Consider the following 22200-nt stretch of genomic DNA (forward strand, 5'->3'; position numbering starts at 1 on the left):
AATTTTGTCAAACAGCAATTACCACTGGTAGGTAGCAACAGAGTCAACTTATACGGAATATTAACTTTACAGAAACATTTTGATACTGAATACACAAGGTAAAGAAATAAAGTATCTACTGTTGTTCCAAAAAATCAGAGAAAAAAGTCTTTCAACTCGGTTATTATAAGCAAAATTCACCAACCAAATTTAGAAGCAAGGAACTTAGGGAGAAGAATAAGATAAAAAAAAATTATATTAGGAATAATGCATTGTGGTTCAGATCTGAACACTTACGAATCCGTGAAGCTGATACACTGGTGTAGATTCACTGTATTTGCCTCCAACCAACCCAATCTCGTTTCTCTGAACAAATGACAGAGTTCAAAAAATGACCAACCACTCAAATTCAGAAGCACTTTTAACAGTGACAATCACGAACTAAAACCAAAGCAAATGAATTACCAAAAGCAAAGTAAGAAAAACAAAGATTACTTGAAAATGCACACACACAAACACAGAGAGACAGAGACACATTATTACCAAATGGAGACATTTCAATGACACAAAAGCATTGACCAATGAAGTGAGAAATCATGGGAGACACCCATTTCAGAAAAACAGAAACTTCAAACAAAAAAAAAAAAGGGGTGGGAATCAATGAATGGCATAAAGTGCCAACCTTTTTCAGCTGTGGAGAGAACAACTCCTTCTGGGGGTGCAGAACTGTAGCTGTTTTTTGATAACCACGCTCATATAAATTAAAAAGAAATACAAGCGTTTATCTTTATGGTGTGAATGTGATGTATTTGGCTACGGTTGCAGTTGTGTAATTCTTATCTTTATTGGTGAGTGCTGAAAGAGTGAGAAAATGGAGTCTGAGAGTGAGAAGAGAAGAAAGAGGAATGGATCTGAGTTGGGTATGGTGGAATACTGGAATGGCAGTAGGCTCCACATTTTTATACAACTGTTAAATCTGCAGAATACAATCGCCAGTATCGTTTGGGCATTTGGATTCACATTCTTTCTTGTTTATTAAACTTCTTTCTTTGTTTCCTTTTTACCTTTTTGTTTTTGAGTTTAAATTAATGTGTGTGTGAGTGTGTTGGTGGTGTTGTGGGTACTTAAATGGAAGGGAAGGTTTGATTTAAGATGCGAGTGTTGATACCAAAACGTGCTGTTTTTGTTTTTGTTTTTGTTTTTGTTTTTGTACTTGCCTCCATGTGTGTGACCATTCATTTATGTATTTGTCCATCTTATTATTGGATTAACTATACTTCTTATTTACACTAATTTTTACCAGTAATGTTATGTGATTGTGTACAAATATTTTTGACAACTAAGTAATTCACATGTTCAACTTCAATTCCAACATCTTCTCTACCTCCTTTTAACTTAATTGAAAAAATACCTTTAATGATTTTTTGTTAGACATGATTACAAAAATAGCTTGTTTATTTAATATTTCTCAATTTATATATTATATCCTATAATAAGAGAAAAAAATTATAGGAACTAAATTTTAGTTAATCATTGGAAATTTGCGTAGTTGATGTGCATATTTCATCAGTTATTTTATTATAATTACTATTTCATGTTTGGATTACTAGTATCTATTTGATCCTTTCTTATGATACTTCAATTAATATATAACGTATAGTGGGTTATGGAGGCAAATATTATTTTTTCTTTTATTAGTAAGAAAAACAAATGAAGAAAACTTGGATACTTGCTTCTTGGTATCAGAAGGAGTAATAATCAAAAATCATATCATACAGATGCGGGGACATCATAGGTTAAGAAAAAGAAAGTGAACTCATTCTGTAAACGTAACGGGGTTGATTTTGTGCAAAGTTATTCGGACATGATAATGATGAAGGGATAAAAAGACATAGGAAATTTTGATAGAAATATGGATTCAATATACAATGAGTTGAAAAGGGAAAAACTATATACATTAGTTAATCCAATCATGGTCCAAGCAAACAAAAGGGAAAAAGAGAGTGAAGACAGCATAATGCTTACCCCTAAAAGCAACATTTGATATGATTACACATTGTTGGCACTAAATAGATACCCACTTTTCTAATTAAATACAAGTTTAATCCCATTATATTTATAGTATACTTTAGAATATTTCTTAAACTTCTAACAGTAAATTAGTATTTCATTCATGTGTATAATTCACCCATCGCAGTTGGATTGACTTGCAACAAATTAAATTACAATTGGATATTTCAACATCAGTCCAAAAGGTTCTTTAGTCTTTATAATAATAGGGCGACGTTTGCCCCCATGTGAGACCAGATGTGAATTTACGGCCACGATCTGCTAGCAGTGACAATACATTGTCCAATCAACGGTTCAGATCAAGACACATACCACTGTATGTGCGATAGAGGATAAAGAGACAAATAAAAGTTTGAATACAAAGCGGTAACGAATAAATAAATAAGACACTACTGTATGTCTGTACCCCCGCGGGGGTATGGGAAGATAATTATATTGCGGTAAATTATTATTTAAGTCTCTCGTACATGATTAAATTTTAATTTGATCCATAAAATTTTAAATATTTTATTTTAATTTTTAAAAAATTAAACATTAATTTTAATTTTTAAAAATTTTACAAGATCAAACATGAATGAACACGGAAGGTTTGCCTAATCAATACAATTGAATTTATTCAATTAATATAAATTCAAGAATACTACTAAATGTCAGATATTTTTATTAGTTAAGTTTAACTAAGTTAAATTTAGTTTGATAAAAGTTTTTAGAGAAGTGCATTTTATTTTATATTTGGTAAATAAAAAATTTATATGATTGAATTTTGATACAATTTTTTGCAAGCATGATTAAGAAAATGAGATATTAGTATCCTTAAAATTTGGTGATTTTTCGTTGTATATATATATATTTTGTAATTTTTTTGTTAACAACTAATAATACTTTTAAAAAATATTAAAAAAAAATAATACTTGAAAAAAATTATCAAATTTTAAAAATAAGATCTTATTTTTTTAATAATAATTACAAAAATTTGTATTTTCTAAAATATTTTTTCTAGAATATATATTTAATATCTAATTCTTTTTGTCGTGTTTTTAAATTTTTGAGGGATCTATTTATTGTTATTAGTATCTTCTGGGATTCTTTTTATTGGCGTTGTAAATTTTTAGGTCTTATTTTAATAATTTACTTGATTTTAGGTATTATTTATATTCTGACGGTTGCTTGAAAATGGATTGCTTTTAAGCCTGAACGTTAGGTTCAGATTCTTTATGGGGCAGCGTCTAACTTCTGCTTGTACCGAAGTACCGCCGTCCGAGCTCCTCGTGAGGAGGTGAGGGTGGTACCTGCAAGAGATTTTGATACTTAAGTTAGCAAGGGTTTTAGTAGATTGGATTCTAAATACACCTGAAGATATCAATGTATTTATAATAAAATAGATAATCACTTTTTAGAGTAGTTCTACTTTAGATGGGGGATAATCGTTTATTTTTTTAAAAAAGTTGTTGAGATCTTCTTTTTAAATAAATGAGAAATATCTTAAAAATTAGCTACTTATCTAAATAATAGAAGTGAACTGTTCACTACAACAATATAGATTATTTTTTAGGGTTATAATGTGTAAAAGAAAATTAAAATTTGTCAAAAAAATAAATTTTGACACTATTTTAACTATGAAAATATGTTAATAAAAGTTTTGTCAAAAATAGTATTTTTAACATATAAGTGATTGTGAAAAAAATTTAAATCTTATTTTGATAAATATTGACTGTCAAAAATAATTTGTTAGAAAATTTTGAGAACATATTTTCTGTGATACTTATTAATTGTCAAAAATACTATTTATTTTGACACTTATTAACTATAAAATATTCTCAACAAAAAATTTTAACAAAGAATGAGATGAGATCTTGAAACTAAAGAATAACTTGAGATTTTGAAGATAAAGAATGAGTAGTATAATCCTAAACTGATAGCAGTGTGATGTCAAAATTAACAGAGTCAAAGAAGAAGAAAAATAGTGGAGTAAATTGAAAACAAATGAGTGTCAAAATTGATGAGTAATTTTCTACGGTCAAATTATTTATCAAGAAAACATAGAAAATTTGACATTTATGATATTTGTCAAAAATATATATTAATTTTGACATTTAATTATGATGTTAAAAAATAAAATGTTAAAATAACTCTATTTTCTTGTAGTGGTTGTCGTCGCGTCCGACCTCTATAAAATTGAATAAATATAGATGAAACAAACTCTCTTAGATGAATTTTAATTATTTTGAGTTTGACTATATTTTTAGACAAAATGAACATTTCTAAATTCAATCGACGGATAATGGATCGAGCTAGATTTTTTTTAAAAATATTTCTTACAGATACTCTTCGTTAATTAATTCATTTAATTCGCCTTTTGTTTTGTTTTTAAAAAATAATAATAAAAATAAAGATCTAAGTATATCTAATTTGAAAACATATAGTTCTCATGGTGAATTCAGCTGGCCCCAATAAATTAAATCCTCTCTCTTTCGGAGGTGATGATGTATGTAGAGCCGTTGGCCACACATTTGAATGAATAGGGTTCATGAATCCAGCTGATGCTATTATTTAATTACTATATTACTTATACAACAATTAAAAAGAAATAAGATATTGGAGAACGAGAAAAAAATAATAATACGTACGTGTCATTAAATGTTTTACAATTTAACATAAAAAAATTTAAACATAAGACAAATGCAATAAAAAATATTGATTATTTAACACATCTTTATAAATAATACATACTAGACAACGACAATTATTTGGGGTAGGTTCCCTTATAAAGGTTTTTTAATTAATTTGTTTGAAATTAGATAGAGAGAATAAGTGGGTCATAAGGAAGAAGATGGTCACCATCCTAAGTAGGATCAAAATCAATCAACTCAATAAAAAATGAAGGATCTTCTCTATATACATGTACATGTTGGCCCCACCATACCAGCATAATAGTCGTCGTTCCAAGAGTGTTTGTCTTCCACAACATCACAAAACAAAAACAGGCCCCCTCCCTCTTTTTCTGTCTTTTTCTTACTCTTTTATGTTTCTTTTTTGGAGCATAATCTCGAATGCATGCCAAAGTTTTATGTTATGTTATGTTATGTGTTCCATACAAAATGTCTCGTGTATGTTTCTGTAGGGTACAAATTGTCATACATATTTGCCTTTTTTTTTTATATATTTTTTATAAGTTCTACCAAAAGAAAAAAAAAATGTATCGTTATTTTAATAACTAATATTATATATATAGCACGATTGTTTATAATTAATGTAGGATTTTCATTGCTTTTGTTTATATCTGCTACGTGTATGACTGGAGGAATTTTTGGTGTCTTATATTGTGGATTCAGACTTTTTGTTTATAAATAATTGAGTAGTATTTTGATTGAGCCAGCCACTCTAAGATTGTACTATAAGGGTTATTGATGAAGCTGTGATTTATGACAATTAAATCCAAATCTTGAATAAGTTAAAACATTAACTATCAATTATTAAGTGCACTGTTGTGAAACAGTTAAAAAGAATAGGGAATTAATGCCGTACTTCAATTCATAGATTTTGTTAAATATTTGGTAATTAAGAAAATTTAAAACCGTAATAAATGATCTCAATATACTACAGTAGAGTAACTGGCTTCTTGGTTACAGTTGTTGGATAAGGAACCTACCCGGAAAGTGTTAGTTTTAATTTTATGAGGCATTATTACTGTCTATCCCGTGAAATTATTTAATTATTTCAATAACTTATTATTTAGTAACTTTTCTTTAATTTATACGGTTCTACTTCACGCTCTTCATTACTTTGATCGAATACATTGTCATAAACAACACAACATAGCAAAACTAATGATTATAGACATTTATTAAGGATGAGTTAGCATGATCTCCAATATTTCCGTCAAATTATCTTATTCGGTTCCTTCCTGATATGAATGAGAGAGAGAGAGAGAATTAGAGAGATGATCATTGGATTGGAGTTGACAAAAGAAAATCTAGAAGCCATTGGAGGCCAAGCCGACAACCTGCCAAGCCGACAACCTGCACACCACATGACATGGTGGAAGCTGAGATCTACTGGGACAGACCAAACATGGAGAAGCCAAGAAACTTTCAATAGTTGAAAAGGAAATCAGTAATGGTATTTGCTGACAATCTACCAATAGACTCCACGCTTCAGTGATTTTGGAAGGCGTTCTGGAACACCTTATCACACAAGACCTTACGTTATAGTCGTAAATTAAAGGTAATGACACATTACGACGCTTAAAAGAATAGAAAAATTTTAAGTGTATTGGGAACACCGGTATTCTACTTATTTTAACCGTTGATTTGAATTATAAAATATATATATATATATTAAAATCAAAAGTTAAAATAACTGGAACACTAGTGTTTTCGGTACACTTGAAATTTTTCCTAAAAGAATATATATACATATATAATTGAAAGAGAGAAATATAGTTAGGAACTTGTTGTGAAAAAAGATGACAGAACAAAAATCGCTTCACACTTGAAACGTTGAAGATGACAAGTGTAAGTAAACAAAAACGAACAAGACATAGACTATATATATATGATTCAAAAGGAGATACGTAACAAATACTAGTCTCGACCTACGAAGACAAGGTCGGCTAAAAAATATAATACATTCCAAAAAGATACAAAATATAGCCTATTTCCACAATTAGAAAATTGCTTAATATAGATAGATTTAGTATTTATTATAGACGAATTTTTGGTTACCGATAAAATTACCGACGGATTTCATCCCTCTGTAAAAGTCTCGTCGAAAATTATTTACCGACAGATTTTTACTAGTTACCGACAGAGTTTTCCTCGTTAAATTCTTCCCTCCGTTTTTCGGGAACCTCAAACTTTTCGACGGATTTTCCGTCGGTAATTAGAGACAGATTTTTCGACGGATTTTTCGTCAGTAATTAGAGACAGATTTTTCGACGAATTTTTCATCGATAACTAGTGTCAGATTTTCTGACAGATTTTCCGTCGGTAAATGAAGCGTTGGAAAGCCATTCCAAACTCTGAATACAGACAGAAAATCCATCTGTAAATCCGTCATTAAGGTAAAAATAGAATTTTTTTTAGATTTTTCCATTGCAAAATGAATACTTTAGGTTTGTTTTCTAAATTTACTCCATCAAACACACTGTAAATTGATAAAAAAAGGCCAAAAATCACATAGATAAACATAATATTCATTACATGATACCTATAAAATTGGATGTTCTTTTTTAACCTCATTGGCCAATATCTTACTGTCTTAATAAAAAGATACCCAAAAAAAAAATAAGATGGCCATCCCAATGTTACATGGATCTCCTTTATTAACTGATGTCACAAATTACACTTAGCACTTAAAGATAGGATAATCTAAAATATTAATGGATAACTAAGTTGTATTGACAGCATCAAGCTCCACATTGAAAGTTGATCTTGGCATCTCTTGACTAAAATAGAATTAAAACCCGAATTGGAATTGGAATGCTTAAATTCATTCATATCAAAGCTAAGATGTCTATTCAAATAATCATTTTCAAAACTGGGACTTACCAAGATTTTCGATTGTCTCTTTTTCCATCGAGAATTAGTCTGTAAAAAGTGCATGCTTGTTATGTTAGACGAGGAAAGGTCTTAAAATAAACATGCATTAACTCGAATTCTTAAACATTCAGATAAAACATTTTCTTTAAAACCAAGTTTGAAACTTAAAGAGGCATCTAGTGTAGATTGCAGGATGGAAAATAAAATATTCTTATAGATTATAACATTCTAAAAATGCTTCCTCAATCCATGTTATGATGATTTTTCATTATTTAAGCAGAATATGACAACCACTACTATGTTTCAACCGAAGAAATCACATCAACCTAGCACTATCCATTGCATGAATATAAAAAGTTGGCAGAAAAATCTATGAATATTTAAATAATCTAACTGTCAATATACTATTTTTACCATTCTAAAAACATCAAATGATGCTCCTCCCATTCCTGAAAGCATTAGGGCTATCTGCTCATGATCAAAGGGACACAGTGCATAAATTGTGTACCAAACACTTAACACAAAAACTTTATACACTACAAGAAAATACGTCTATTGCCACGCTTTTAAAGCGTGGCGAAAAGCTGAAAAAAGCGTGGCGATAGATTTTCGCCACACTTTTTGAGCTACCGCCACGCTTTTGAAAGGGTGACCTATAAAAGGGTGGCGGTTGCTCTAACGCTACGCTTTTTTCAGTCTATCGCCACGCTTTTTTTTGCCACGCTTTTTTACAAATTGGCACTTTTAAAAGCGTGGCTGTAGGTTGGAGATATGGCCACGCTTTTAAAGCGTGGCGATGGGTACAGATATGGCCACGCTGTTAAAGCGTGGCGATAGGGTAGATCTGGCCATGCTTTTAAAGCGTGGCAAAAGGGGAGGTATGGCCACGCTTTTAAAACGTAACGGTAGGAAGAGATACGGCCACGCTTTTAAAGCGTGGTCATAGTAAGATATACAGCCACGCTTTAAAAGTGTGGCGAAAGCCTTGTTAAATTAAAAAAAAATTCTTTTCCTTACTTGATCTTCATTGCTACACAATATAAATTTTCAATCCTTTTTTATTACCAAACCTACAAATATAGTATGTAATTTTTATTACAAGACATATCAAACAATAATTAGTGACATATATAATTTACTATAATTGTTTTATACATTAAAAAACTAATATTCAAATACAAAATAAATTTCGAGTTCAAATTCCAAAACTAAAAACCGAAGAAAAATACATAAACAATACAAGTTAGAACTGCTCATAATATATCAAATTACACTAATAGAGATGCTCATCAGCCTAAATACTTAGTAAAAGATCAGAATCAACCTAAAACTGCTCCACTTTGTGCATTAAGCGTTCAAGTTATCCATTCCAATACTAGCCTGCAGCAAAATATCAAGAACAATAAAGCAACAGAAACTAAACTATGCTCACTGATTAGTAAATGCAAATCTAAAAGTACAATAATACGAAACTAAACTATGCTCAAAATAACAAACTAAAAGCAACAGACCTTCTGCAAATTTGATTTAACAAATGTTTCCCCAGATGGAGTTTTGTTCACTGATTCTGGAGGGAGATTAAGTTTCCGAACATCTTCAGAAGTCACCTTAAAAGTTGAGAAAGTACCTGTAAGGAAAGGAGGGGAAAAAAGTTTAATTCCTTTGTCAAATTCATGTGCCAAATATTTTTTCACATATCATAATAATTGATTATAAAAATTAGATATTATTTCTTTACCTTAATGCTTTGGTCTCTAGCAAGCAGAAAAGAAATTGGGACACCTGTTACTCGAGCCATCTCCACATAATTATAAATGAACATCAATTTATCTAAAAGCCGTTGAGGGAGATAAGCATCCTGCACAAAGATCAGAATAGATTGATTCACCGTTTTCATTCACATTCTACTATAAAAATTCATTAGCATTATGCTAATAGGAATAAAAATAAACTTGGTCAGCTTAACACAAACTTCTGGATTATTACAATATACAATTAGAATAGTAATTAAGTAATTAAAATTTGTACCAGGAATTTATGATTCTCCTCAAGCACCGACGAGAAATCGGTACAAAATTTTTTCATTTAAGGTCCAAATTCCCCTCCACAACAAAGCACTTGAATGAATTTTTCCCTATCTGAAAGAAGCTTCATTGCAACCTGCAGTAGAACTATTTTCTTCACTACTTTGTACTCCATATTTATAGATACATCCATAAGAAAAAATAAAAAAAGGTCCATAGAATTAAAATTTAGAAGGTGCAGAGAGCAGTATAAGAAGTTATTGCTAAGTACTATTATACTGAACCTGACTCCATTGATTGCAATTTCCCAGAAAAAAAAGATAGATCATCATGACACTAGTTCTTCTTGGCTCCTAATGCAATTGTATGAACTCTTTCAACATCAATCCAAGCCTCTGCAGCCTGTAGAACCAGATCCAAATATTCTTCGTAAAAAACAAAAGGCATAATAAAATAGTACACAATCGGTGAGTGGCAACAAATAAAACAATGACTCCATCAACCAGAAAAAACTAGAACACCACTTTAAAACACTTGTAGATATGTTAATCAATAGTTACACGTTAACGCAAGCGATAAATAGCATGTTTCCATGGTGGTCATTGATCAAGGGTCTTCAAAATGTGAATATTAAAACTTAAGTGCAATCACATAGATTGGTTATTAACATATTCTTTGCATGATGCACAAATTCTTTGAAAATATAAGAATGTCTGCTATTCCTTTAAGAATGATAGATTTTATTATCAGGAAAGAATAGCTTAGATACTAATAATGCTTTTATTTCCCAAAATTTATTTGAAAAATTTCTCTTTAAAAATAACTGACATTTGAGAAAGGTGCTGACTAACATTAGTAGAAACAGGAGATGCAATGCAATTACATCAAATATCAAAGCATTATTAGCAATTTACAACAACCATTTGTAATGTCTTAGCAGAGAAAAACAAAGAAAGGAGGCAGAGAAGGGAATAATGTATTCTCACCATACATTTTCAAGCTCCTTCTCACAAGCTTCATCACATAGTTTCGGCTTATCTTCTGGGGGCAAACCAGCTCCTTTGCCTTCCAATGAACCAACAAAGAGGCTTGAGACTCCCAAAGCCAATCCAAGAAAGTCTCTGCGTGAACTGCTATTAACCATAGCAGCACATTCAGTTGTATCTGAGGCCTTTGCTTTTACCACCGATCTTTGGTATTGCGGAAGCAAGCATCAAAGCCTGTCAGCAGCAATGCCTTGAGGATTGCAGCCTAAACTTTTACAAGTAGAACCTACCCAAAAAAAATTACATACTTTAGAAAACAGTTGTGACAGTTAAACCCATGAGAATAATTTCTATGCACCAACACTTTAAAAGCAATTTGAAACTTTCAGCCAATAGAAATTCAAAAAAGTATGAAGTCATGGTGGATAGTTGTGATGATTTGGTACTTTCTTGAATTTCTATTAGATGACAGGGAGAAATTGTTTTACCTCACCATCAATGTCTAGAAATCAAATCCTAAATGAATAGTGAAATTGAAGAATGGAAGCTGGGGGCAGTAATAATAGTTCAGAAATTTCAATTTCGCAGAAACAGAAGTGGATTACAAAGTCACAATGAATTCACCTTTACTATCCTGTAAATACAATGCATGAACTCATTAACTCAACAATAATTCGTTATTACTTATTACTTTCCTCTTAGAAAAAAACAACTTTTTGGCACCATTATCATTCATCTAAGAACATGACACAACAGATTATTGAGTTAAACAATAATTAGTAGTGCTCCTCAAACTAAAACCTATATAAGAGTGGAAGCAATAACAATCTGAGGTTATGAACAAAACAGAAATAAGAAGCAATGATAATGTAACATTGTTTGAGTTGTGAAATGAAGAAAACAATTGGAAATTTAAGGAAGCAGCACATAGAATAGATACCTAGTGGAAGAAGTAGAGAGGAGAGAGAAGCAGCCATTGTTGGCATATCATATCCAAGGTCGAAGGTTGTAATATTATATGTCATTTGATGTGGATAAACCAAATCCACTTAAACACATCACCTGTCAGAAACTGTCCTTTTATCTTTTTCTTTTTCTTTTTTTTTTCCTTTTCCTCCCCTACAGATAACATAAAATCTTAATCCTTAATAAATCTTGTAGTAGTATAAAATAATTTATACCACTCAATTTTTTTTGATATGCAAAGAATAGAATCATCAACAGAAGCAATTGTTTATTAAACAGCAGCAGTAAATAGCATGTTTCCCAGGTTCAAGCAAGCAGCAAATAGAATTCATATGACTTAACCAGTTCCACAAATTGAAATCATTGCAGTTCATATAATATGGTCCAAGCAACAAGCAGAGCAGCACTCAGCAACAACAAACCAAGAAAAATTAATGAAACAGTAACACTTTCACAGCATCTATTTTGGACAATGAAAAAAATACAATAAACAGCAATCACAAGTCCAAAATTCAACACCAAAACAGCACAATAAACAAGTTCATCCACGGCAACATTCAGAGGAAATAAAAAAATCTAAAATAAAGTGAATTGATAACACTGGACATCGGGCAACCATCATTGTAAAGATTAAAATGCAAATCAGAAGACATACCTTTACAGATTTATATATATCTTCAAACAACAAGCTAAGATCACACTAATCCGATTTTGATATCTTTCAATACAATATTTATTAGGTTTCGAGAACTTTAGCTAATTTGTTTATTAGCTAATGAAGCTACCGAATTCATATATACAAAAAAATTTCTTAGGGCAAGAAAAAAAAAGTAGGCTACAGTTTAGGGATTGTAAAACAATATAACAGCTAAAATATCAAAATTCAAAATGCAAGTTTTGAAATCTGAATATCTTCTCACAAATTCTCCAAATTTTCAAATTACGCCAATCACCCGTTCCCTACCAAAACCTCCCCAAATTGTGCACAACACTAAAAAAACCCCTAAAATGATCAAATGCACGAACCAATTTCATATCCGAAAAGCAATGCTGGCGCAAATTGAAACATGAAAGAAAGAGGAGAAGAACCTGAAACAACGCAACGAAAGCAACGATTCCTTCAACAAGGGCAAGACCGACATTGACACCGAGCAAGGGACGCGAAAAACAGTTGCCGCCTCCGAGCTCCGACATCTTCCCACATTGTCCCTTGTCGTATTCGCTTTTGGAAGGAATCGATTGAAAAAGGTGGTGCTGACGCTGACGTTGACGGTAAGGATGCTGGTAACGGCGACGAGGAGAAAGGGGAGCGGAGGCTAACGACGCAGTGAGGGTAGTTCTGGTGACGGCAGGGATGTGAGCTCCTCCAGGGGTAGCTAGGGTGAAAGAGTAACTAGGGTAAAAGAGTGAGCTCGATCGCGAAAAGGGTAGCTCGATTAGGGTTGGGGACCGGGTTGAAATCTCTTCAATTGGGTTGGGGATCGGGTTGGGGGCCGGGTCTGGTTTTTTTTTTTAAAAAAACCTTGTGGCCACGCTTTTAAAGCGTGCCAAAAGAGGACCAGGATATGGCTACATTTTGTAAACGTGGCCGTAATAAAACTCTGTCGCCACGCTTTTAAAACGTCCCTGTTTCTCTCTATGGCCACGCTTTTGAAGCGTGGCAGAAAAAGCGTGGCCATTTCTCTAATCAATTGCCACCCTTCAAAAAGCATGGCCGTTGACCCTTTTCGCCACGTTTTTGAAGCGTGGCAAGAAAAGACGTGGCAAAATCTCTATTCAATCGCCACCCTCACAAAAGCGTGGCCATTGACCACTTTTGGCCACGCTTTTAAAGCGTGGCCATAGGCCTATTTTCTTGTAGTGATAGTAAAGGCCTTATGTTGACTCTTTCTATTCGACGCATTTCATCTTCAAGTAATGATAGTTGTGCAGCAGATGTCCAATGAATGCAGTTCATAAGGCTAAAATACCCCCAAAAAGAAAAAAATGGTCAAATTAATTCTAGTAATCTTGATTAGCTTAGTTGCTACATAGAAATATCCTTTCCATGCTAGAACTTTTAATACTCAAATATCTGAGATCCCAATGAAAAAGGAAGGGATTATGAACTTCTAATAGGCAGAGGCATGGATTTTTTAAAAGTTTTTGGAATTGGAATTATCATCAATAAAATCAATACATGACTGAATTCATAATTTTTTTTATGCTATTAGAAAATAGTGAATATCATAGGGGTATAAAAAATGATAAAATTATAGAAGCAGCATATATGTGCCAAGAATTCAATATTAAATCTTTAGTCGATCAATAGGGGGATAAAAAAATGGCCCAAAAATAGAACACTTGTGTCTACAATGTAGTGACCGAAAAGTTTTAGAAATAATATGGTGAAAACTTGAATAGCAAGTAAATAGATATATTCTTCATCAAGTCTTTTAACTAGAATGGTGAAGTTTCTCACGAAACTTATATAGTAAACTATGTTCAATATAACAAAAACAATGGTAGTTATGCATTTATGCTCATTGATAATGAGAACTATTGTTAGTCTAGATTTTCACAAAATAGAATTCCATCATTGAAAGTATAGTCTAAACCAATAATGAGTTCCCAAGATCAAATATTAAATCCAATACAAAATAACCGAGAGTATTTAACTCCCGGGTCGTCTTTCCTAGGAGTTGCAATGAAATGTACAATTATTGGCTATGAGAGAGAGCATGGGGATTGTGAATGCAAGCAAGAGAGAAAGAAATGTAAATAGCATTGAAGTAACTTAGCATGCAAGAAAGTAAAAGTCAAAGCAATGAAAATGGAAATTAATTGCTAAAAAAGACTCTTGGCAAGAATTGGGTAATTAGGGATTCCTATCCTAATTGTGGACCACAAACATGGCAATTGTGCGGAATCAATCCAAATTAGTCAAACCTCCTTGAGAATTAGTCAAAAGAGCATAATTGATCTCAATCCATAAGTCCTAGTCAACTCACTAATTACTTAGCGAAAGACTAGCGTCAATGGAAACAAAATCAATTAACTATTCTCACACAATGCAGAATGAACATCCACAACTCAATTCCACCCAAATATATAATTTTTCAACCAAGAGTGTGAAAACTAAACATGCAAGAAATTAAACATCAAAGCAATAAAAGCCAAAGCAATTAGATGCAAGGAAAGGAAACTTCAAATGCAAGAAAATATCTTGGCAAGTAATTGAGAGCTAAGGTTACCTATCCTAGACATTGACCACAAACACATGATGATTACGAAGAGTTAATCCTACTTAGTCAACCTTACATTGAAGATAAGTCAAATAGGCATAGTTAATTCAAATCCCTAAGTCCTATGTCAACACTAATGGGTCACATAGAGTCAAGGGAGACCAAATCAACTAACTACTCTAATATATCAAACAAGAATGGACATCAATGACTCAAGAATCACCAAAGTCAACAATTTCAAGCCAAGAGTGTAGAAAAACTAAGTAGAGACTAAGCCAAGCATTTTATCAAACACTTGGTGTGTATGAGAATAAAATAATATTAATTTGTAATAAAATAAATTCTAAAACTACCAAAGTAAGAAAGTGACAATGACAACTAAAGAAAGCAATAAATGACATGGAAGCATAAAATTGCATTAATTAGAATTAGAATAACAAAAGTATTCATAACATAAAAAATGCCATAAAAGAGAAAATAACAAAAGAGATGAAGAAGATAAAGACAAGAAAGCATAAAAACATAAATGAAACTACATTAAAGCAAGAATTAAAGTGCTGAACTAAGTTAAAAACCCTAATTCTAGAGAGAGGGGGGGGGAGCTTCTCTCTATAGAAACTAAGAGAAAACATAATAAAAACTAAACCTAACTGCCCCCACTTCATCCTTCTTCAATTTGGCCTTAAATAGCTTCAAAAAATGAGTTGGATTTGGTTTTGGGGGCCCAAAAATTACTGCCAGCGAGTTGCAATTACATCTGTGCATCCACACACATGTTGAATCCTGACTTGTGCGTACGCAAAAGTACCTATGGAACCAGACGTCAGCTTTCCAATGCCGCTGGAACCGCCTCATTTGGACCTCTGTAGCTCAAGTTATGACCAATTTAGTACAGAGAAGTCAGAGTTGGCAGCTTTCCAAATCCTTCATTTCTTGAATTCTTCCCTTTTGCATGCTCTTTTCCTCACTTCTTCAACCCATACTTGCCTTGAAAACCTGAAAATCACTTAACAAATACATCAAAGTACCAAATGGGATTAAAGTGAATAAAATTGACTAAATTAAGCACAAAAGAGTATGTTTTCACTTTCAAGCACAATTTAGGAAGAAATCTCAAAAGCATGCTATTTAGGTGAATAAATGTGGGTTTATGTGATGAAATCTACTCAAATCAAACCAAAATATATCGTAAAATATGGATTCATCAATTCTCCCACACTTAAACCAAGCATGTTCTCATGCTAAACCAACCAAAGGAGATGAATGAAGGGGTAATTATTAATGCAACTAGCTACATGCATGTAACTATACTAAATGCTATCTATATATATCTACACTATGTTTCCTATTGAGTTTGGCAAAAACAAACAAAAGAATCTCAATCAATCTAAAGTAGGAACTTAGGGCCAAGACAAGGAAAATATAGCAATATGATCAATGTCCAAAGATTGATTTGAAATTTTCAAAATTAAGTTCAACAACTTGCAAAAAGATACAAAATAAGCAATGGAAACATAGAATTGAGCAATTGAAACCCTCACCGGATATGTTCTAATCGCTCAGTGTGTAGGGTTTAATCACTCAATCCTCTTTTAATCATGTTTCTCAAAGATTTGCAAGTCATTTAACAATCAACTAATACTTGATGAATGAATGCAAATATCATGAGGACTTTTGTGGGTTGTAATGGGGCTTAGGTAAGGGTAGGATTAATATGGTTTTGTGGGCTAATATATTGGATCTTTGATTAGCTCAAGTATCCCACCTAATCCTATATCATCCCATATACATAACAAAACAACCTAACTACCCATTTATTCTCTTTCTTACATTCACTCATGCATACTCTTTCCAATTCAACTACATATGCATCTCTTATTTACATTCTTATTATCATTTTTCTTTCTTTTCTTTTTCTCTCTTTCTTTTTTTTCTTTTTTCTTTTCTTTTCTTTTCTTATTATCAACAAAAAGAGATGCATATGTTTTAACCAATATATGCATGAGTAGTTACCCATTTTGCCATATTTTCAATGAACACCCAAAGCTAACTAACTACCAATGTTTCCCACAAATTTCCCCCACACTTGATTAACACACACACACACACACTCAAACACAAGCTAATCAAAGATACAATCAATGGACATAATGATTTTTCACTTAGGGTGAATGATGTGCTTATAATGAGAACAAAGGGGAATTAAAGGCTCAAAAAAGTGGTTTACAAAGATAGATGCAAGGGTTGGCCATATGGGTTAGTGAGCTATACAAAGATGGCCTCAATCATACTAAATGCAATTCAAAACACAAATATAGGACATATAGACTAAAGCAAATCTAAGGTCACAATCATAAAAGGAGTTTATCACACAAGAACAAAAAATTGTGGTTGAAAATGTACAACCACACAATTAAAGCTCAAATCTCACTTGGTATTTGTTCAAGCTCTTTTCTATGTTCCATAAAAGGATACTTCAAGCAAGTTCAAAAACAAGTTTCAAATCTAATCAATGGAATGCCCTAAAAAGGGGTTTCTTGAAAATTCTTTGTTGTTTTACCAAAACTTATTCACTATATGTATGTATGTATGTATGTTGTGATGGATGCAATTTCAAAATTTTTCCTAGTTCTATTCCTAATTTTCAACAAGCAAAAATTAACATGAACAATTAGGACAAAATTGACTAGGCATTATACTATTCACATCATCCAATCACAACTTCTATCTATAAAATATATACTAAGGAAAAGATGCAAAAATGCAACATGCAATAGCTAGATATAAACTATGATATATATACCAAAGAAAAATGCAATGCAACAGCCAAAAACATTCTAAATATATACAAGAAACCTACTAAAAGAAGTAAAAATAAAGTGCAAGGTGTTTGAAAAAAGAAAGTTTACACCCTAAAATGGCGAATCCTCCCCCACACTTAAGAGTTGCACGGTCCTCCGTACACAAACAAAATCCGGGGAGAATGTCTCTCAAGAGCTCTACCTTCGATTGGCGGATGTGGGGGTTTGGGTTGTGTGGAGATAGCCAAATCCATGTATGCTCGGCATCTTCCTCCTCGGTGTCCTCCTCCTCTCCCGGCTCCTTGCTTTTTGTCTCTTCCTCCAAAAAGAGTCAATGAGGTATAATTAGGAATTATAGGGCAAGTAGCACAAAAGGGTAAAGGAGAGAGTAAATAAGCATCTAATTGAGAAATTTTGCATAGTGGTATGGAATACACACAACAGCCGGATAACGTGGCATCCACACAATGAAAAAGTAAGCATGAGTTCCTCAACTAAATGGCCTAAGATGCAAGCAATAAATGAGCATCAATTAAACACAAGCTAGCTTAGACAATTGCAATAAGAGTGAATTGAATGTAGGAATTATTGGATATTGAAGTTGTGCATGTGAAAGAGAAAAATTAATAAAATAGCACAACAAGCAATAACCAATTCAACAATGAAAAGAGAATTACTTATTCATCCTTTGAAAAAATTAAATAATCATATGGTTAAGGTGTTTGTTACAAAAAGTGACAAGTCTTGATAGAATCAAGCCAAGTCAACTCAAACAAATGCAAAGCATTAACAAGAAACAAGGACCTTGTGATGTGATTATATTGACTTAAAAATCATGATGAACAACCAATTCAATTCAATTAACTAAATTCCATGTGCACTTACATAATTGTCCTAGTGGTACAATCAAAACATGAGTATTCAAACCCACTAGGTACTAGTAAATTAAGGCAAAGTATAAGTACATTGGTGAAAACTTCAAGCAGCAAACAACCCAATCAATATCAAACAAACACTTGCAATTTATTCAATTAACAAGCAAGTAAACAAAACTAATATAATTACCAAAATAGAAAAAAAATGCAAACAAAACAAAGTAAAGCAAGTAGAGAGGAGGGAAAAAGTAAGAGAAGAGAGGGGTGGAAAAGAGAGGAAGAGAAGAAGTAGAGAGAAGAGGAGAAAAGAAGTATAGTGAGAAAACAGGGGCGTGTGTACGCACGGGCATGTGTGCGTACGCATACTTAGCGAATCGGGGGAGGTGTGCGTCCGCACCAAGTGTGCGAACGCTATCAGCAGAGAGAGAATCAAGATGCGTGCGTACGCACCTAGGTGTGCGCACACACAGAAGGTAAAGAAATGGAGGGTGAGCGGACACACAAGTGTGTGTGAGCGCTCTGAACAGAGAGGGGATTAGAAGGTGTGCGTACGCACAAGCATGTGCGCACGCACAGAACACTTTTTTCTTAACATAAAATGAAGCGTCAACATTGCCAGCTATCACGCCTTCTGTGCGTACGCACACAGTTCCGTGCGCACGCATAGAGGCAAAAAGAGAGGTGTGCGGACGCATAAGGAGTGCGAACGCTCCCAACAGAGGAGGCACAAGCTGGTGTGCGCGCGCACGGAATGCGAAAATTGGGATTGTGTGTGTACGCACACACCTGTGCGTACGCACATGCTCTGTTTTTCTCAAAAATTTTTAGTGCTCTAAGGCACCAAACTTGACATCCAAAATAGCTTTTCAACCCCAAAACATATTATTCATAAAAAACATATAATCTAAACTAAAATCTAATCAAATTAAGCTTGAATTTAAACTAAACCTAAGCTATCTACAAGAAACAAAATGCAATAAATGGAAACTATGTACAAAGAGAAGGTTAGAAAGGTGTTACCAAACACTTTTATTTAATGTCTTTAAGTTAGACAATTGGGAGACCCCTTGCTATGGTGGCTTGTGCTTGACTTCCCCACCAATGCTTAGAATGTCAAATGTCCTCCGGAATCCCAATCCTAACCATAAACAAAGACAACCAACAAGCAAGCTATTTACATATTAACATATATACAATAGCCAATAACATACACCATTATAACTCCCCGACAACAGTGCCAAATTTGATAATGAGAACTATTGTTAGTCTAGATTTTCACAAAATAGAATTCCATCATTGAAAGTATAGTCTAGACCAACAATGAGTTCCCAAGATCAAATATTAAATCCAATACAAAATAACCGAGAGTATTTAACTCCCGGGTCATCTTTCCTAGGAGTTGCAATGAAATGTACAATTATTGGCTATGGGAGAGAGCATGGGGATTGTGAATGCAAGCAAGAGAGCAAGAAATGTAAATAGCAATGAAGTAACTTAGCATGCAAGAAAGTAAAAGTTAAAGCAATGAAAATGGAAATTAATTGCTAAAAAGGAATTTTGGCAAGAATTGGGTAATTAGGGATTCCTATCCTAGTTGTGGACCACAAACATGGCAATTGTGTGGAATCAATCCAAATTAGTCAATCCTCCTTGAGAATTAGTCAAAAGAGCATAATTGATCTCAATCCATAAGTCCTAGTCAACTCACTAATTACTTAGCGAAAGACTAGCGTCAATGGAAACCAAATCAATTAACTATTCTCACACAATGCGGAATGGACATCCACAACTCAATTCCAACCAAACATCCAATTTCTCAACCAAGAGTGTGAAAACTAAACATACAAGAAATTAAACATCAAAGCAATAAAAGTCAAAGTAATTAGATGCAAGGAAAGGAAACTTCAAATGCAAGAAAACATCTTAGCAAGTAATTGAGAGCTAAGGTTACCTATCCTAGACATTGACCACAAACACATGATGATTATGAAGAGTTAATCCTACTTAGTCAACCTTACATCGAAGATAAGTCAAATAGGCATAGTTAATTCCAATCCCTAAGTCCTATGTCAACACTAAGGGGTCACATAGAGTCAAGGGAGACCAAATCAACTAACCATTGTTGTCAAACTCTCGAGTTAACTAGTAAACTCGTACGAGTTTATGAGTTTAGATATGAAATCGAGTTGACTCGATTAGACTTGGTCAAACTCGGACAAACTCATGAGTCTAGGACCGAATTAGCGAGTTTGTATTTTTCTTCATTTTTGCTCAGAAAAGCGTCATTTTGAAACCAAAAAAACACTTTTTTTTATTAGGGTTACAATAACACTCCCAAAGAATGAAAGAAAACTCACTCACAACTCACTCAAGTCTCACTTTCTCCATGTTCTGTCGCAGTCGCCGTTCCCCGTCGAGCTGCCGTTGTTCACCTGCGTCTGCTACCTCTGCTCTGATTTGTGCCATATTATCTTTGTGAATTTTACCTATGTTGCCCTCTGCTTTGTATTTCTTCACATCTCCACTATCCGCAACTCCATCGTGCTATCACCATTCACGAGTTCAACTACTTCTCCTACAGTCCTATCTCTACTCTGGTTTGCACCGTTGTGAAATCCATGACTATTTGTCGCCATCGTTTCGTGCTGCTGCTGCACCCTCACCACCGCTGCCTGCTGCACCCTTGTCTTTGATTTGCTGTTACTGGGACTTTGCCCCTTCTTTTCTTCTGTATCCTCTATTTTTTGTATGCCTTTTGCCCTTTCTTTGAGCCTTTGCTTCTTGATTTAGTTTTTTTTTTGCTTTTAAAATTTTATTGCTTCTAATTTTAGCCTATTGCTTATCGTTTATGTTAGATGGTCAGATAGTTTATCCATTTATGGCTGATTAGTAATTAATTATTTTGATTAGAGTTAATTTGATTATTTGATATTGTTCAATGTTCAATTAAAGATTTAGTATTATAGATTTAGAATTTTTAATTTTATGTGTTCTATGTTGTATTTGTATAAGAATAATTATAGAGAATTTGAATGTGTATTTTAAAGTATTTGTTATAATGTATGCTATTATTTTAATTTATTATGTACTTTAAGATTGATATTATTAATTTTGAAGGGTTAGAATTGAATAAATATACATTATCTATAATATATATGTGTGTGTGTGTGTGTGTGTGTATAAACTTCATAACAGGTGAATTCGTACGAGTCTACGAGTTAACTCGTGAGTCGAGTCTAAGTCAGCTCCATAAGTTTACTTAGACTCACGAGTTTGACAACCTTGCAACTAACTACTCTAATATATCAAACAAGAATGGACATCAATGACTAAAGGATCACCAAAGTCAACAATTTCAAGCCAAGAGAGTAGAAAAACTAAGTAGAGACTAAGCCAAACATTTTATCAAACACTTGGTGTGCATGAGAATAAAATAATATTAAATTACAATAAAACAAATTCTAAAACTACCAAAACAAGAAAGTGACAATGACAACTAAAGAAAGCAATAAATTACATGGAAACATAAAATTGCATTAATTGGAATTAGAATAACAAAAGTGTTCATAACATGAAAAATGCCATAAAAGAGAAAATAACAAAAGAGATGAAGAAGATAAAGAAAAGAAAGCATAAAACATAAATGAAACTACATTAAAGCAAGAATTAAAGTGCTGAAATTAAAAAGAAACTAAGTTAAAAACCTTAATTCTAGAGAGAGGGGGGAGCTTCTCT

The 22200-nt window shown here is 32.9% G+C and overlaps 1 protein-coding gene and 1 long non-coding RNA gene across 3 annotated transcripts in view; both read right to left on the minus strand.

The window, feature by feature from the left end:
* LOC107630776 overlaps positions 1–1154 on the minus strand; it is a 4615-nt gene extending 3461 nt beyond the window's left edge. The window contains exons 1-2 of one of the 2 annotated variants that reach the window (XM_016334003.2): positions 662–1154; positions 277–345 (exon numbers count right to left, since the gene is read on the minus strand). The gene's annotated coding sequence lies outside the window, so the exon portion shown is untranslated. The remainder of the gene's footprint in view (positions 1–276; positions 346–661) is intronic. The other variant, XM_021119153.1, reaches the window with a different exon arrangement.
* Positions 7337–8117, minus strand: LOC110270263. Its single transcript, XR_002359606.1, has 3 exons — positions 8004–8117; positions 7599–7637; positions 7337–7495 (listed from the first exon to the last, which is right to left on the minus strand). It is a non-coding gene; the product is annotated as an uncharacterized LOC110270263 (long non-coding RNA).

Source organism: Arachis ipaensis, chromosome B03 (genome assembly GCF_000816755.2).
Source record: "Arachis ipaensis cultivar K30076 chromosome B03, Araip1.1, whole genome shotgun sequence".
NCBI classification, from domain to species: Eukaryota; Viridiplantae; Streptophyta; class Magnoliopsida; order Fabales; family Fabaceae; genus Arachis; species Arachis ipaensis.